The 16,394-nt window shown below is 39.2% G+C and overlaps 1 pseudogene; it reads right to left on the bottom strand.

Annotated features, from left to right (window-relative positions):
- Positions 1-873: 873 nt before the first annotated feature.
- LOC114112734 (ankyrin repeat domain-containing protein 26-like) lies at positions 874-15,498 on the bottom strand (annotated as a pseudogene).
- Positions 15,499-16,394: the final 896 nt, after the last annotated feature.

Consider the following 16,394-nt stretch of genomic DNA (forward strand, 5'->3'; position numbering starts at 1 on the left):
GGCTGTGCATGTGAGTGTGTGGGGAGGGGTGCTGAGCTACACAGGGAGGAGTCCCCTAGAGCTGGGTCTGGGCCTGGAACAAAGCCTGGCCTCACACCACCCATCTTTCACACTGTAGTCAGAGTGCATCCTATGCTGGGTATTCTTTGTGATTCTCTGGGAAGCTTTCTGTCCCCGTATACACACATCAAAATGCTGGTGATGGGTAACCTTCTCTTCTCTCACAGCTCTAGCACTGGCCTCTCATTACAACCAGACTCCACTTCCAAGTCCTGTCCCTACAGCAGTGGGTGCTACAGGTCCAGGACCCAGGGATCCACTGAGGGGAGATCGAGACCTGAGACTTCCCTTCCCAAAGACACCGGGTCAGCTGGGTACTGGCCAGCACACTGGGCATATCGGACCTCTGTGACTGCAGGACCCCCAGCCACAGGCACCGACGTCCCATGCCCTTAATGAGAACATCCACCTCCACCTGCACCTGTACCTGTTCGGGCTTTGGCAGGAGAACCCGAGTCAGGGGATGAGTCACCACCTCTGCAGGGAGAGCCTGCCTGCCTCCTGCCCAAGACCCAGATGCCCACAATGACTGACCCACCCCTGCAGGGAGAACGGGCCCCCGCTCTGGACAGAGACCCGGAGCCCTTTCTGGAAACACCTCATCCGGGGGAGTGGTTGGATCTGCAGCCTCCATCCCTGCCTGCTTCCCGTGGATGTCATCAACTCGCTCCCCACCCGGGGCAGATTGAGTGTCCTTCCCCTGAGCTTATTTGCATCTGGTGTGTGTGTAGCTTTCTTGTGTTTTTCTTTACGGCTTTATGTATTTTTTTCTGGATACAAGTTATGCTTTTAGGCTGGTTTAGAGACCACAGATTCACAGCTTGTATATTTTTTATACTCAACTAGATTCAACATTTAGCCAGAATCAAGACCCAGAAAGATGTTATGGGGAGGGAGGTGGGAGGGGGGTTCATGTTTGGGAATGCATGTAAGAATTAAAGATTTTAAAATTTAAAAAATAAATAAATAAAAATAAATAAATAAATTAAAAAAAAAAAAAGAATCACTTTGAACTTTCTTTCAGGAAGTCTGAGAATTATTTCTCCTTCTGGATACTCACTTCTCCTTCTGCTTTCTCATTTTCATACCAATACATTCTCTCTTTTAAACGATTACACTCCTTGATCAACTACTTGTTTCTTTCCTCTAGCATCAGACCTTGTTTCTTACGTTCGGCCTGAAGTTTTCTCACGATCTGCTGAAACTGGTCTTGGATGCTAATGACCGTCTTCTCTTTACTGTCGGCTCTGTTTCGTGCATTACCCAGTTGCTGTCGGAGCAACACGTTTTTCACTCTGGAGTTGAGATGATCTCTCCTCTAAGGATTTCTGCTTTCCAAGGTATGTATTCACTTTGCTGTGTTCGTTCTGATATATGTGTTCAATTTCCTGCTTTTGACACTCTGATTGGCTTAGATCTCTCTGGACACGTTCTAACATCAAAGTCTTTTCTCTAAGATCATCTCTCATGTGATGCAGCTTGATTTTCAGCTTATTGAAGATACTTTCCACTGTAGATAGTTCTGGGAAAGCTTCTCAGTGTTATCGCTTAGATTAGCCACATCAAACTTCATTTTGTCCTGCAAGCATAACCATTCATCTCTCGCTCTCTGGAAGGCAAGTTCCGGGTCTCTTCTTGATGTCTGACCTTGATCATGATCGTGTAAGGCAGCAGCCAGTCTAGAACGGTAGGATTTCACGTCCGTTTCCAGTCTTTGTTTACTTTCTTTTTCGTTCTCCCGCTTAGAGGTTAGCATTGTATTCTCAGCTGTCAGAGCATTAAGCTGGCCTGTATAGTGGGATATAGTCTTTGTTAACGTTTCCTCACTCAGTTTTACTGCCTTTTGTAGATCATCATCCTTTACTTTGAGAATTTCCATGTCCTCAAAATAGTTCTCTTCCTTTTCCTGGTGCTGATGTTTCAGTGCATCTATCTCCAGTCTCAGCGTGGCAAGTTCATCCTGCAGCTTGTGGTTTTTGTGCAACAGGTCTTTTGCTTCTTCACAACTATCAGAAACCCAAGTGAAACAAAGGAGACTTGTAGCTAGTACTCAATAAAGTGACATTCCATGATTTCCTCTGAAATGAAAGACTAACTTGTATGTTTATACAATGAAAAGACTGCACCAAGTGTGTCTCCAACAGGGAAAAATAAGGTTCAATTCAATCCTCAGACTTTATACAAGCGGAAATTCCCAAAGATTCAAACATTTAATGGAAGACAATGAATCCACAAAAGTAAAAAATAAATCCCAAGAGACTTTTCAAGAAGCCCAGAACTGGAAAGGCTTCTTTCTGAACTACAACAAACCCAGAAGGCTTAAAATAAAAGATTCATAGATCTGACTACACTTAAAAATTGCATCTGATGTGGAATATTTATATAATGGAAAACTAGTAAGCCATAAAAAAGAAGGAAATAATGCTATTTGCAGCAACAGGGATGGACCTAGACATTATCACCCCAAGTGATGTAAGTCAGACAAAGACAATTATTATATCATACTGCTTATATGTAGAATCTAAAGTGAACTTATTCACACAACAGAAAGAGACTCATGGACACAGAAAACAAACTTATGGTGACCACAGGGGAAAGCGGGGTAGGGGAAGGGATATATTAGGATGTTGGGATTAACATATACACACTAGTAGATATAAAATAACCAAGAGACATGTACTGTACAACATAAAGAACTACACTTAATATTCTGCAAGAAGAATCTGAAACGGAATATGTGTGTACATGTGAGTGTGTGTGTGAGTGTGTATGTGTATTAGTCACTCAAGCATGTCCAACTCTTTGCGACCCATAGACTATAACCTGCCAGGCTCCTCTGTCCATGGGATTTCCCAGGCAAGAATACTGGAGTGGGTAGCCATTTCCTTCTCCAGACTGCTGCTGCTAAGTTGATTCAGTCATATCCGACTCTGTGAGAACCCATAGACTGCAGCCCACCAGGCTCCAGCGTCCCTGGGATTCTCCAGGCAAGAACACTGTAGTGGGTTGTCATTTCCTTCTCCAATGCATGAAAGTGAAAAGTGAAAGGGAAGTCGCTCAGCTGTGTCTGACTCTTAGCAACCCCACGGACTGCAGCCTACCAGGCTCCTCCGTCCATGGGATTTTCCAGGCAAGAGTACTGGAGTGGGGTGCCATTGCCTTCTCCACCTTCTCCAGGGGATCTTCCCAACCCAAGGATTGAACCCAGGTCTCCTGCACTGCAGGCAGATTCTTTACAGTCTGAGCCAGCAGGGAAGCCCCATTTATATAATATACACACACATACACATATATATCTGAATCACTGTGCTGTATACCTGAAACTAACAGAATATTGTTAATCAACTATAATTCAATAAACACCACCACTTGCTAGGTTTATAAACACTGTATTTGATACCTCCTATACATCTACTTCACAGCAAGAGCCTTACCTCTGTATAAATAGACTAAATTTTGTACAAAAAGTTTTTCCTTGAGAATATGCTACCTTCTAACATTTTAATAGGCAATTACAAAAATTACACCTATTAACAACTGTACTAGGCAGTTGTTCAAATATTAATTAAGTCATTCACTGTAATGATTCTGGAAAGGAAAAAGTTAAAAATATGAGTAAGCTACAGCCTTTTCGCCATGTCTTTGGACTCTACTAATCTTCTTACATCAAAACACATGTCTCTAGTACAAACACATCAATACAAAATAAGCTTCATGGTATAATGAATAATATTTCATTCATGGTACATACACTCATGGTAAATAAGGTAAAATTTAGAAAGCTCTTAGAAAACTATGAGATTATTTTCTGCTGCAATAACTTTCATTATCTGTCCATAATGTTTAAAATAGCAAGATGGGGAAAATACAATGAAAAACATTTACTAACTATCACTAAATATATATTATGGCATATCTATCACTGTTTTCAAAAGTTCCTTGTACTGAAATAAGACACTCACAGAGCAGGGTGCTCATTTTCTCACAAGCAGAAGAATGACATTCAAAATGTGGTCTCTGAACTGCCTATAGCTTCCTCCTTACCATCAGGGGAAGTGATAAACTAACCTAATGATCAATCGAGGAAGTGAAATCATTACCAAAACCCAGAATATCTTTAATTGGTAGCAAGAGTTCTCTCTTTTTTTTTCTCCCGTTGGTGTGGGGAGGCACTTTTATATGCTGTTCTAAAGAAACAACTTTTAAAGTGTTCAAAAGTGTTTTTACAACTGATGTTGCAGTTTTTACAAAACGAAAAACAGTAAATGATGTGAAAAGGTCACTGACAGGGTATTGGTTAAAGAAATGACAGTGGAACCAAAAACGGACTCTGATTTAGACACTGAAGGTGATGATGTGCATGGAGTGACGGACACATTCACTCCAAGGCAGAGGGACTTGGTCAGGTAGCGCAGTCAATGGTGGACCACACACGGTCTTCCTTGCCTAAACCACAATCAGGGTCCCGGCTCCTCCAAGATAGTCACAAAAGATTTGAGATCGATTCCTATGGAAAATATTAAAGGTCTCTCCTTGGATGAGGCCATCGTATGTCACTACCTGACTGCTCTAGACAAATGGATTTGAATTACAAATACTACTTTCCCAAGCTCTTCCTGAGAGCTTTTCGTTGTGGGAGATCTGCTGCTAGGACCTCGGGGATGGGACCCAGTCCATGTTTGAGAGGGACATCGGGTGTGGGAGCATATACCTCTGCTCTGAGATGCCACTTGAGAACTCTGCAGAAGGAAGGATAACCAAATTCAAGAGTGTCTGGTTTCTACCAACTGCTGGAAAAAAAATTCCTACACCTCTCGAGGACGCCAGCTAACACCTGTCCTTGAGGACTCAGCTGGGGTAGCTGGAGCCAGCTCTGAGCTGTTCATGGGGCAGGTGGACTGGAGGGTGATGGGCAAAGAGGGAGAGGGGTTCACGACCCTCAGCCGCCTGCCAGATTGAAGGCCAGAGGCAACCTGATGTAAAATTAGGCATGATGGTCCCTCCCAGCACCCCTTCTCTTCTAGACCTATTCACTCATGAATGGTCTGTCTAGGCTGAAGGATCGGTTGCCTGAGGTGGGCTGAGAGCTTAACCTCCAGTTTCTACACCATTCTCAACCCTGTGGTTTCTCAGGATCTATTGTGTAAGCTACTGACATGACCTCTTCCTCCCTCTGCTTGAAAAAGTGCACCCAGCATGTTAGGATCATACAATTCTTATTTTCTAGCCTTGTTTCTTTGGGAACTTTGAATTTCTTTCGTTTCGTTTTTAACGATTAACCTAAGATTTCCTATAACACTGAGCAAAATGACACTAAATAAATGGCATTTTTAAAAAAAGGGGATATTATAAATAATATTGATAAAATCATGTTAGAAATTTGAAACTTTCACCAGAGATTACTCTACCTGATTCAGATTATTTCTCTCAGGCTTAAGTTTCATTTCTACTGCTTGGAGAGTGAGTTCTAGGTGCTGTTTCACTTCAGCTTCTTTACTATATTGGTCTTCTTTTCTTCTTAAATGTTCCCTCATTTTTTCATATAACATCTCGGCATTTCTTCTATTCTCTTCTTGCTTTAAGGTGAATCTGCAAAATTTAAACCTCTTCTTAGAAAATCATGAGATTATTCACTGCTGCAATAACTTCCGTTCCCTCTTCACAATGTTTAAAATAGTAAACGTGGGGGGGCGGAATACAATGAAAAATATTTAATAATGGTCACTGTTTTCAGACAGAGGGTTAAGAAAAAAACTGCATAAAATTTTGTTTTCATTTTCTCTTGAGAAAAGTGGCTACTTCATAAATCTATGGATGGGAATGTATAGTAATAAAAACTTTCCTAAGAATAGTTTAGAAATATAGATCACAGATCTTTTTTAAGTTCTCATACTTTGACCAAATTATACGATATTATTAAAGAAAATGTAGTTAAAATAATTAGAAAGGTAGAAATGCATTTATAAAAAGGTGTTCCTTGCAGTATTAAATAGGACACAGAAAAGTGAAAAACAACTGAAAGTCAATTTGGTAAATATTTAATGGGGTTTCCATTATGGCAGACTTTTGTATGGTCATGAAAATGATGATTTGGAAAAATATACATTAAGGTATTAGAAGCATTTAGTGTTAAAAACCTGATATATTATTTCCAAGAATTTCGCATTCCACAATACTAGTAACACTTTCTCCTCTGTAAAATCCTAGAGGATAAGTTAGTCCTTATAACACGTCTATGTCTCTGCAGTATTAAAACAAACAATAGTTCAAATATTTCTTTTAAAGTGAGGTGTACAGTACCTCAAGCTGCTGCGCTCATGTTCCCACTCCACTTTCTGATGCTCTAACTGTGATTTCACTTCTTTGGTTTCTGACAGCTCTTTGGTAGCCCACGAACCTTACTTTTCATTCTGTAAAATTCTCCTCTAAGTAGTTCACAGTGGCTTCTTTGGCTTCTTTGAAAATCTACTAATCTTTCATGCGACAGAATTGTATCTTGAATTTTCAACAAGCTAACAGAATCTGCATGATGAAGAAAACAAAGACAGAAACAAATGAAAAATTATGTGAGTAATTTTTGAGTATAAAGGGCTGTGCCTTTCACATTCACTCATCCACGCACTGAACAAGTATTAAGGGCCTATAATGTGGAAGACATTATTATTCTAAGGTCTGCAAATAAAACAGATGTCCCTGGCTCTTGTTTAGCTTGAAACCTAGTAGCAGACAAAGACAAATAAAATAAATATGAACTCAGATAGATACTCTAAGAAAAGAGAGTTCTATGATCACATAACAGAAATTGACATAGACTGGGTCCAGGAAAGAATTCCCTGGGGAAGAGATGTCACACTGAGAAATGAAGGATGTGCAGGAAATAGTAAGTAGAGTAGGAGGAACAACCCTGTGAACAGTCTCCAGCTGCCATATGTTTTAACCAAGAGAGTGAACAGCTACTGATTTACCTTCCTGAGTGGAGCGAGCAAAAACAATGCCGAAAAAATACATTAAACAATGATTTTCATGACAAAGGACTTCAGGGAACGAAATACAATGATCATGGAAACACTCAAGGTTAGCCTAAGGAATGCCCCAGCTCACTGCCTGGAGAGAATTTCCAGGCTCTGACACGGGGAGAAGGAATGGAAGCTGAGTCAGCCAGACTCCCTGACAGGAGGTAATGAAGCTGATAGTCTGGTGAAACCAAAGTGGGCAGAGATCACAGATCAGAACTGCAGAGAGGAGAGAGTGGAACAGAGAGGAAAAGGACCCTGAAGATCTGAGGAGGAGCCCCTCGGGCATTCAACAGAGGAACGAATAGTGCCCATCTGGGAGAAACCACCTGAGACCAGGGAGAAACCATCTGAAAAGACTATAGGAACATATGACAGGTGCTCACTCAGTCCCAGGAATTCTATCTATTCTCATGAGCCAGGCTGGAAAAACTCCTAGGTACCAGCAGAATGAACAGGGTAGTCAGCAAGGTCTTGCCTCCAAGGCAGGAAATAATCAGCCCTAGCCCCAAGGCCCCTCTGGATGCACCTAATGAATCATGAGAAGCAAGAGCACAGAAGGATCTCTGGAAAACTCTCAATATTTGGAAACTAAATCACACGGATCTAAATAACCCTTGGATCAAAGAGGTAATGAAAAGAGAAAGTACAAAGTATTTTAAACTGAAGGAAAATGAAAACATTAAGACCAGCAGACATTTTAGGAGACTGACAAGCTGATTCTAGAATTCATGTAGAAAGAAGGGTGAAAACTATAACCAGATGGAACTACACAATTTTGACCTTTAACCAGGCAGCAAAGAGAGGCAACAGTTGGGCTTGAAGCAAGGGGATAGCATGATGAGACCTGAATGTTTAAAAATAGGCAATAATTAGAGTTGCTGTGCAGACCAAGGTTCTGCGAGGTGGAGTGGCAGGGAAAGAAGTCCTGACATTATTTCAGTTACTCTAGGAGGAAAATGATGCTGACCTGACCATGGGTGGAGGCATAGGAAAGAAGAGTCAACAGAAGGTACAGTGAATGAGAGGATCATAGGCCTGTGGCTCAGAGTATACACTCACTTTCATGTCCTTTTAATGCAAAAGAAACTTCTGAGATGCACAGCACTGTAACATATCCCTGGCTCTAGAGCAGTACTGAGAAGGTGTGCATATATCACTACTCTATATACAGACAGGCTTTCCGTTAACATTTATACTGTGGTCCTACCTTTACACCCCACATCGAGAGGTTCTTGCAATGTGGAATTTGTAAAGCACATCACCATACTCAGAATCAGTCTCAGACGACTGACTTAAGTCATCCAAGTTGTTCACATAATTGATTTGTTCTTTGACCTACACGTAAACAATACTGTTTAAAATATGTATAAATACACCAAGTGTACAGAGGTGATAAATCTCCGTATCAAAACAAAAACAGACATTTCTTAAAAGAAGAGATTTTTATCAAAAGGATAACTTTATCAACGGTGTTTCTAAATGATGTGTTCAAAGTAAACTTCTCTACAACAAAGGATGATTTTCTTTTTTACCACTATTCCTTTGACAAAGTATTTTCGATAAGGATAGTATTTTTGAAAGTTCATTTTTTTTTTACTATACCTTCTTCTTTTCATACGGTGTTTTCCTTGCAGGCCTAAAAGAACAAATGATTCTTTTCAGGCTAATATTAAATATTCAAAAATACAAACAATACCTAAACTTTTCTTTTTTATATAAACTCTTTGCATTGGCAAGTAATTGTCTATAAAGGATGCAGAAATAAATAAAAGCAGCATTAAAGGACACAGAAAATATATCAGTAACATTAATAAAGTATTAAAGTTAGATCCAAGGAAAGGAAAAACATAAAGTTACTTGCATTGTGTGATAGGAAACAGTATACAAGTGTTTTTTGCACCTGTCCTTTTCCATAAGAACTAACTTTTATGGCAATACTACCTATCTGGGGGGGGGTATTCCTTCAGTCCTTCTAAGAAAGAAATCCATTTGAATAACCAAGATATTAGCTTTTTGAGGATGTCCTATGCATCGGCCATGCATTATTAGAAACATCTGACATGTCCTAAAGCCATTTTAATCCTCACAGTCACTCTGGGAGATAAGTATAGGAGGAAATGGAGCACGCAAAGGCTGAGAAAGTATCCCAAGCCCACTCAGCATGTCACAAACAGACCCAGAATTCAAACCCAGGAAGTCTGGCTTCAACACTGCTCTTCCAAAATATGTTGAGAAAGTAATATTGAAAAGCCTTTTAAAGTAATATGATAGCAAATGAATCTGTGGTATTATTTCAGGTCTAGCTATAGCTATAAGTAATGATTTCTGAATCTTAAAACATATTTCTCAAAAATTAAAAAGACTTCAGAGTTAGGCAAGCCTGCAAATAACTTTCAATAAAGTTTTGTTTTCTGTAAAGAAATTCATCAATAGGCATTCATTCATCCATTCTGCTGTTTCTTCATACATCTGACATACATGTATTGAGCACACAATATGTGTTAATGACACGCTTAGTAAAGGAAGCACGGGTTTTGTCATTTAGATCTTTATCATGCAAAAGGAATAATTTGTGAAAGACTGCTAATAATGTTTTTCTATTGGATATAAACAAAATCTTCCCCTTTTCCTTGGAATCTATAAACAACTATGAAGTTAATGTGATGTGATGTTTCAGAGCACCTTACAGAATCATAGTTACTTACCATGTTACTATCAACTAGAATCATCAAGGAATGACTATATCCTATTCAGTATAGCCTAAGTGTTTGTAAATTCACAATTACATAATTTTTGAAAATCTATATATGATAGAATTAACTTAAGCAATCATCTTCATATTCCATTACATAGAAATATTACACTTCAGAATCAATGAACAAGCCCTTACCATAAAACTATACATGAACAGAAGTATTATGTACAATTAGTTTACTGTAATAGTTTAAAGATAATGTCATACAATCAATAAGCTTCCTAGTATTGGAAATGCAAACAAGACTAAACTAAATAAACACACCCTCTGCTGGCTCATTTCCAATAGCATGCTGCTGCTACTGCTAAGTCACTTCAGTCGTGTCCGACTCTGTGCGACCCCATAGACGGCAGCCCACCAGGCTCCCCATCCCTGGGATTCTCCAGGCAAGAACACTGGAGTGGGTTGCCATTTCCTTCTCCAATGCATGAAAGTGAAAAGTGAAAGTGAAGTTGCTCAGTAGTGTCTGACTCCTAGCGACCCCATGGACTGCAGCCTACCAGGCTCCTCCGTCCATGAGGTTTGCCAGGCAAGAGTACTGGAGAGGGTTGCCATTGCCTTCTCCTTCCAATAGCATACATACTCTAAAAGCTCCCTTCTTAACAAAAAACAAGTAACACCTGTGAACTCCACATTCCTCTTCAGTTACCATCCAGTTCTTCATTTCCTGTCCCAAAAACATTCCCTACTGAACATTTATATGTATTCATTACAGTCCAGCTTCCAAGGGGACTGTTTACTGAAATGACTTCTGGCCAAAGGCACTGGTCCTCATCTTAACCTTTCAGCAGTATTCGTCCACTAGAGTTGAGCAGTCTTAACCTGAGCACTGTATATTGCTGCTCTATTTCCAGAAGAAGTATTCAGTGTTAATATTTCTTCCCCTACAAACAGGAAATCTGGAGAATGTACCTGTCATCACCCTGATCCACTTCCCTTAAAATGCTGTCATCATTCACATGCAGCAGACCACCAGTCAGTGAATCAGTCTTTTCAAATATTAGTGCAATCACACGTCCTTCTGGTGTCCATTTGTCATCATTCTTTTTCTTTACTTCCTTCCTGTGCACACCAGGATAGCTACTTTTAAAAGTCCACAAAAAAGCCAATGTTTTCTAATAATTCAACTGGTAAAGAATAAAAACAATCAGTTCTTATAAAATTCCAACTCTTACCCATCTTAAGTCATTGATTAATTCACAAGACAGTTATAGAGTACCAACCATATGCAAGAAAACAAATTCTTCTTTCAAACACAGATATGATTATGATACAGTATGATGTATAAAATGGCATATGGAAGTAATAAGTGAAATAAGGAAGGATTTGCAGAAGAAGTGAAGAGAGGAGGTCATGAGAAACAGAAAAGGGATAAAATCATTCTACTTGGAGACTCGAATGTGAGCACAAACATCAGGCACAGGGCATCTGGGTTGTTTCCGAGAAACCTGGAAGGAAGAGCACAAAATACATGAGAGAAAGTAGAGAGATGCATCTGGAAAGACACTGAGAAGAACCTCAAGGGCTACGCTGAAAACCTGGAGTCCACTGGCTAAGTGCCTTGACTCTTAGACATGGGAGTCATAAGTAGATTTACATTATATTTTTATTTTGCTACTAAATATAATAATGGTGAATTTAGGGACTTCCCTGGTGGTCCAGTGCTTAGGAGTCCACCTACCAATAAAGGGGGCAGGTGTTCCATTTCTGGTCAGGGAAGATCCTGCATGCCATGGTGCAACTAAACCGTGCGCCACAGCTACTGAAGCCAGCACCCTAGAGCCCACGCTCAGCATCCAGAGAAGCCACCACACTGAGAAGCCCAAGCACTGTGGCAGCAAAGACCCAGCACAGCCAAAAATAAGTCAAAAGAGAATTCACAGAAAAAAGCCACACTTAATTTTAGGTGGTATTTTAAATGACATGAGGCACATATACCATGAAAGAAAAAAACAAGGAAATATTTGGCCAGGGGAGGAGAGTTCACTTTTAAACTACCCGCATGATGCGGTGACAGCGGCATCATGGCTGAAAGACCGATGCCTCATCAGTTCTCCCACCACCAATACAATCTCACCTCCATCCATGGACACACTCAAAGTGCTAGGAGAGAAAAACCAGCCAGCCAAGAGTATTCTTTCCAGAAAAGCTGTCCTTCAGAAATGAAAGAGGAATAAAAACTGTCCCAGACAAAGCAAACCTGATGGAGTTCATCACCACTAGTCCCGCCTCATGAGAAATGCTGAAAGAAGTCCTCAAACTGAAATGAAAAGATGTTCATTAGCGATGAAACAAATTTAAATATACAACACACTGATTAAGACAAGTATGCAGTCAAATCCAGAATATTCCAATATGTAACATGGTGGTATGTTAACAAAGGAACTCTAGTAAATAAGGCCAAGAGTATTAAAAATAACTATATCTCTAGTAAAATATAAAATCTGTACATCACAAACATTAGCTCAAGTTAGAAATTATTTTATAGGAAAATAGCAAGGGACATGCTGTTAAATATTGATATAGGATTACCTATCAGAACCCTCATTCTGATAGCAGGAAACCCTGGTTGCTATTTCCTCCACGCTTTCTCTGCTGAAACAATCCACTCTCATCAGCAGCATTGCATACATTCTCTGATACTTCCACTTCACTACTTTTGTGTTTCTTTTCTTCTTCAACCTTTAATGGAAGTTTGACACTAAGAATAATTGCTATGTACTGATTATAAAGATCTTTATTTTCAATTTTATTATTTGACTCAGTGCTCACCCTGAATTTAAGTGATAAAAATATTTCTATGTTTATTTTAATTTTATCACTTACAAGTCACTGAAAGGTTTGTAAAATCTGCTCCTTTCTGTTTGAAGAAAAGAACAAAATTCCCAAAATTTCAAAAATGGCTTTCTTAATAAGATGCAGTTATTCATATTCAGTCTTCCCCATCTGACTGGCAGAGACAGAGAAATACAAAGACAAAGACACAAAATCTGTCCTCTTTGGTCTTTACCACCTGGAGTCTCCATTAAACAGCCAGATGTAGAGGATGTGACACCTTCATGCCTCAGAAAGGAAGCATTCTTCTCTCTGCACTAAAGCTATTCTTTCCCCTCTGCCTTTTACAATTCATTTTTCACTTCCATCTGGGAGATAGCAAAAAAAGTCACAGTGAACCAGAGTTTACCAAAACACAAGGAGCAGAATGAAACTGAGGAGTTGTTAGTTAGTGTGGAATTCTGGAATATAAGTAATGCTTCCCAATTCCACATTCAATAACCATCAAACCTTACAGCTAGAGGGTATAGAAATAATTACCTAGTATTGCCTCACTATTTACCAAAAACAGCAATAAAATCAAAAAATGTTCAAGGTTTTCTTTAAGGCCCCTAAACAGGCACTCCCTAGCATGTTATGCCACCAAAAGAGATGATACAATTCTGGAATGTCAAATGTTATATATTACCAAATGAATTCATCAGATTAATCAGATAAGTTAAAAGTGTGACTTTGGCACAGTAACTCGATGCCTTAGTTGAGGATAGGGTTTATCTCCTTTTTTTTTTTAAACAGGAGAATACATAGAGTTTTTTTGTTTGTTTGTTTGTTTCTTTCTTTCTTTCTTTGTCTTTTTGTCTGTTCAAACTCAGTCAGAGCACCTCTTACACAAAAGAGTAAACAAACAATTTTAAAAACCTTATTACTGAAAAAGAAAAATATCATAGCATCTCAGAACTCAGTCTTCTCCTTTGTAGAGAAACACTTATTTTTTTTTCTTTTTGCTCAAGGTTTATACTACCTATGGTCTTCCCGGTGGCTCAAATATTAAAGAATCTACCTTCAAGGCAGGAGACCTGGGTTCAATCCCTGGATTAGGAAGATCCTCTGCAGAAGGGAACAGCTAGCCACTCTGGTATTCTTTTTGGCCTGGGGAATTCCATGGACAGAGGAGCCTAGCAGGCTACAGTCCAAGGGTTTGCAAACAGTTGGACATGACTGAACAACTTTCACACACACACATACACACTATGTAACAAAATCACACATGTCAAAACTTTCTACATTTTAGTAAACAACATAATGGAAAGGTCTGTCTCAAAAGAAACATCTGAGAGTGCTGATTAAAGCATATATGGGAGCACATGTATTTGTTATTTAAAAGATCCTGAAGCGGCCATACTGGAAATCTAAGCACCCAGCGACTGTGGAAAGCAGAGAAGATCACACATATTCAACCACAATGAAGAGATTAGAGGGAATACATGTTCATGTCTCATCTCTCAGTCATTCTTCCCATTCAATGGAAATATAACATATTTACTCCAACAGAGTTAAAGGGGGGGAAAAAAGACACAAAACCCTAGCTGATTATTCTTCTTAAGCAATTTCCTTGGTGCTTATTCTGGCTCAGAAGACCACATAGCACATAGCTAAATGAGTTTCCCAGTCCATATGAAGACTGATGGAGAAGAATTAGATATTAGAATTGATTGAAGGACAAAAGCCATGAAAATAGTTTCCTGAATTCCTGTTATTGAGATAATAATCGATTTCTACACAATTACTTCTTTGGATGACCCTGCTTTATTCATAAATGGAAAATCAAAATGGACCACATCATCAAGAAAGAGAAAATCAAAGCAAGAGAAAATGAGAAACTCTTTTGGAATTTAAAATTTCTCTTTTCCAGAGCCAGCAACTCTACTCAAAACATGCCTATTTCATTCTTAAACCTCTGCATATCCTTCTCTAATTCTTAATTTACATGCACTTCAGATGCTGTGACTATTAGGTGGAGAAGAATTCCCATTTTCTAATTCGGGTTCCATGCTTTTATTGTCACTAGCACTGCAATTATCTGCATGCAGTGGCTTCTGGAACCTGTCCTGTATTGCTTTATTTTTCAGATCAGTATTTTAACAACAGCAAGGGGAACGTGAATTTTTATTTGAATTCGATGTTTCATCTTACCAGAGTAGACAAGCCACAGACTAGAATGACATGCCTGTCCCATGTCTAATTTCTGATTAGTGGGATCTTGCTTCATTTTTGTGACATCTGCATATTAATCTCTTGGTCTTTCACCTTGAATATAACTACCGGCTCCCCTACTTTTTTTATTTTCTGTATCATTACAAAAACTCTCCTCAATTTTCATAAACACATGTTCAATGTCTAGCTGATAATTTTCAAAGTCTACTTTATTTTCAGGGAAATAAAGCTTTGAAGATGACCCACAAGTCTATCCAAGGGACCCAGACTTTACAGACCACAGAAAAACATTTTTTGAGACTGGGTTATTTTTGTTGAGGAAATGCTTGGAATACTAGAGAGACAGATACTCCAAATGCATCTTTTTCCTCACAATCAGGTATATTATTTGTAAGATTAGGAGACATTTCCTTTTGGTTTGCTCCTTCTTTAGGGTTATCACGTAGTGGATCTTCCTCAGGAGAAACGGTAATTTGGTATTCCTTACAAAATTTCACTGAACTTCCACTTTAACTCATTCGTGATGGGTCTTAACTTATCTTTCCATTCTAATTTGCCTTGTTTGATACACATTTTCTCACACATTACTACACCAGATATTGAAATTTACAGTTTTACATACCTGTGCATGGTTTTCTCATCTTCATCAAGTTTTTCTTGTTCTTCCTCTGTTATCATTTCCAACTCTAGTTCTCTTGACAGATCTGCATGTTTAGTTAATATTACTTCAAATGTTTAGATAAAAGACATAATCCTCACTTAAATCATAGATCTAAAACATTGTGTGAAATGACATTAAATCAATCTTAATCTTCAGCTGAATATTTACTTCTTTAAGAACTACTTCCAATGACCTAAAAACTTCAACAAACCATTTGAAATACCAGATGTCATCAGGTTACAGGCACACAAACAGCTCAAAGATTCAGTCACTGCTGCTGCTGCTAAGTCGCTTCAGTCATGTCCAACTCTGTGCGACCCCATAGATGGCAGCCCACCAGGCTCCCCCATCCCTGGGATTCTCCAGGCAAGAATACTGGAGTGGGTTGCCATTTCCTTCTCCAATGCATGAAAGTGAAAAGTGAAAGTGAAGTCACTCAGTCGTGTCCGACTCCTAGCGACCCCATGGACTGCAGCCTACCAGGCTCCTCCATCCATGGGATTTTCCAGGCAAGAGTACTGGAGTGGGGTGCCATTGCCTTCTCAATCCAAACAGCAGTGAACAAAACAATCAGAAACCAAACAAAATACAGGACAGACATATAAAGTCACCATACATTCTCTTCTCCACTTCATAACAGGACCTTTTTAACAACATGCCAAGCATCAACTGCAACATTTTTCAGGGTTTACAAAATTCCTCTTGCTTTTTAGCTTTAATCAGTTCCTTCATCTGAAATGCTTCCCTCTACTTTTCTGACAAATTCCTTTTCATCTTTTAAGGCTCAACCTGCTTTGTGAAGTTGTCTTTGATTACTGCCATCTTTCCCTGATAAACAGGTATGCCTTTCCTTGTGGCTACCTTAGTACTTTAAAGATTTTTCTAGTGTATCTTTCTAGATTTTTCTAGTGAT

Source organism: Ovis aries, chromosome 13, assembly GCF_016772045.2.
Source record: "Ovis aries strain OAR_USU_Benz2616 breed Rambouillet chromosome 13, ARS-UI_Ramb_v3.0, whole genome shotgun sequence".
Lineage (NCBI taxonomy): Eukaryota > Metazoa > Chordata > Mammalia > Artiodactyla > Bovidae > Ovis > Ovis aries.